Source organism: Jaculus jaculus, chromosome X (genome assembly GCF_020740685.1).
Source record: "Jaculus jaculus isolate mJacJac1 chromosome X, mJacJac1.mat.Y.cur, whole genome shotgun sequence".
NCBI classification, from domain to species: Eukaryota; Metazoa; Chordata; class Mammalia; order Rodentia; family Dipodidae; genus Jaculus; species Jaculus jaculus.
The window spans coordinates 131,340,460-131,343,109 of NC_059125.1; positions in this window are offsets into that span (position 1 = coordinate 131,340,460).

Sequence of the window (2,650 nt, forward strand, 5' to 3'; positions counted from 1 at the left end):
ACCACCACACCTGGCTTAAACCACCTTTTTCTTCTTTTCTTTTCTTTTCTTTTTTTTTTTGTTGTTTTTTTGTTTTTTGTTTTTTGAGGGAGGGTTTCACTCTAGCCCAGGCGATCTGGAATTCCCTATGGAGTCTCAGGGTGGCCTCAAACTCACAGCAATCCTCCTACCTCTGCCTCCCAAGTGCTGGGATTAAAGGTGTGCACCACCATGCCTGGAAGACCACCTTTTTTTTGAGATAGGTTCTCACTCTAGCCCAAGCTGATCTGGACTTCACTATGTAGTCTCAGGGTTGCCTCAAACTCACGGCAATCCTCCTATCTCTGCCTCCCAAGTACTGGGATTAAGGCGTGCCCCACCATGCCCGGCTAATTCCAAATATTTTAAAGACTAAAACACAATTAGAAAAGATTTCCAGGTTTTCTCCAAATGTTGCTTATGGGCCAGATTTAGCAAATGGGACATGTTTTATAGCAGAGTTTGGAGGCCCTTGGTTGGGTTGGTTAGACTTTGGTTAAGGAGGACTACGGAGATCTTTTTTTTTTGGGGGGGGATTCAAGGTAGGGTCTCACTCTACCCTAGGCTGGCCTGGTCTGGAATTCAGTATATAGTCTCAGGGTGGCCTTGAACTCAGAGATCCTCCTACCTCTTCCTCCCTAGTGCTAGGATTAAAGGCATGTACCACCATGCCGGGCTGTTTTGACTTTTTAATATTTATAAATCCTGTGTTATCAACATTGTGCTAGATAATATGAACAGTATGAGATATATATCAGGTTTTCTTTTCAGGAATTTTATGAGATATTCACAGAAGGATCATCTATTAAAGTTGGAAGACACTTTACAGATTGTCTAGGGCCAGGCGTGGTGGCTCTTGCTTTTGGCCCAGCACTCGGGAGGCAGAGGATTACTGTGAGTTCGAGGCCACCCTGAGACTACAGAGTGAATTCCAGGTCAGCCTCGGCTATAGAGAGAACCTAGAAAAACTGGAAAAACAAAACAAAACAAAAGATAGTTTAGGGCTGGAGAAATGGCTTAGTGGTTAAGGCATTTGCCTGCAAAGCCAAAGGACCCATGTTCAATGCCCAAGGTTCCATGTAAACCAAATGTACAAGCTGGCGCATGCATTTGGAGTTCGATTGCAGTGGCTAGAAGCCCTGGTGTGTCCATTCTCTCTCTCTCTCTCTCTCATACACTCACCCATGGCCTCTCTTTCTCATAAATAAATAAATATATTTTTAAAAAAATCTTCTGGAGCTGGAGAGATGGCTTAGCGGTTAAGCGCTTGCCTGTGAAGCCTAAGGACCCCGGTTCGAGGCTTGATTCCCTAGGACCCACATTAGCCAGATGCACAAGGGGGCGCACGCATCTGGAATTCGTTTGCAGTGGCTGGAAGCCCTGGCGTGCCCATTCTCTCTCTCTCTCTCTCTCTCTCTCTCTCTCTCTCTCTCTCTCTCTCTGTCACTCTCAAATAAATAAAAATTAAAAAAATATTTTAAAATTCTTCTGAAGTTTGTCTAGTATGGAGTTTTACAAAACATTAAAGTCTGCCCCAGGAGAAGAAATGACTTCCAAAATTCAAAATGAACTAATAAAAATCTGATTAGGGGCTGGAGAGATGGCTTAGCGGTTAAGTGCTTGCCTGTGATGCCTAAGGACCCCGGTTCGAGGCTTGGTTCCCCCGGTCCCACGTTAGCCAGATGCACAAGGGGGCGCACGCGTCTGGCATTCGTTTGCAGAGGCTGGAAGCCCTGGCGCGCCCATTCTCTCTCTCTCCCTCTATCTGTCTTTCTCTCTGTGTCTGTCGCTCTCAAATAAATAAATAAAAATTTAAAAAAAATTAAAAAAAAATCTGATTAGAAGATTTTTCACTTTTTTGGTTTTTGGAGGTAGGATCTCACTCTGGTCCAGGCTGACCTGGAATTCACTATAGAGTCTCAGGGTGGCCTCGAACTCGTGGCGATCCTCCTACCTCTGCCTCCCGAGTGCTGGGATTAAAGGTGTGCGCCACCATGCCTGGCAGATTAGAAGATTTTTTTGCTCAGCCCTAAATGGACATCTACTTCCCTCCAAGGCTCAGGGTGCTTTTTGGAAGAAGTTTCAGAAAGAATGGAAGAGCCAGAGGATGGGGAAGAGTGCTCTCTGGAACTCTGTCCTCCAGACATGGCATGGTCATTTCACTCATGAACTCATGTGTTTGCCTGCACAGAGCCTGGGCAAGAATGGGCCATCAACATTATGGCATGGATATACAAGGGAGTCATCAGGCCCCATGGTGCCTTAAGGAGCTATTGGCAGTTTAAAATTGCTAGAGGGGAAAGCCAGACTTGGTGGCGCACGCTTTTAATCCCAGCACTCGGGAGGCAGAGGTAGGAGGATCGCCGTGAGTTCGAGGCCACCCTGAGACTCCATAGTGAATTCCAGGTCAGCCTGAGCTAGAGTGAGACCCTACCTCTAAAAAATAAAAAAATAAAATAAAAAATAAAAATAAAAATAAACCTAGAGGGATTGGTGAAGACTCCACCTATTTGAGCTGCAGGTAACTGAGAAATCAAGTTGGAGCTGAGCTAGAAACATCTTCACTGTTGGCTAGTTGTCAGAAAGCTGGAAAGAGGGTATGGAGAGATGCCTTAGCAGCTAAGGGGCTTGC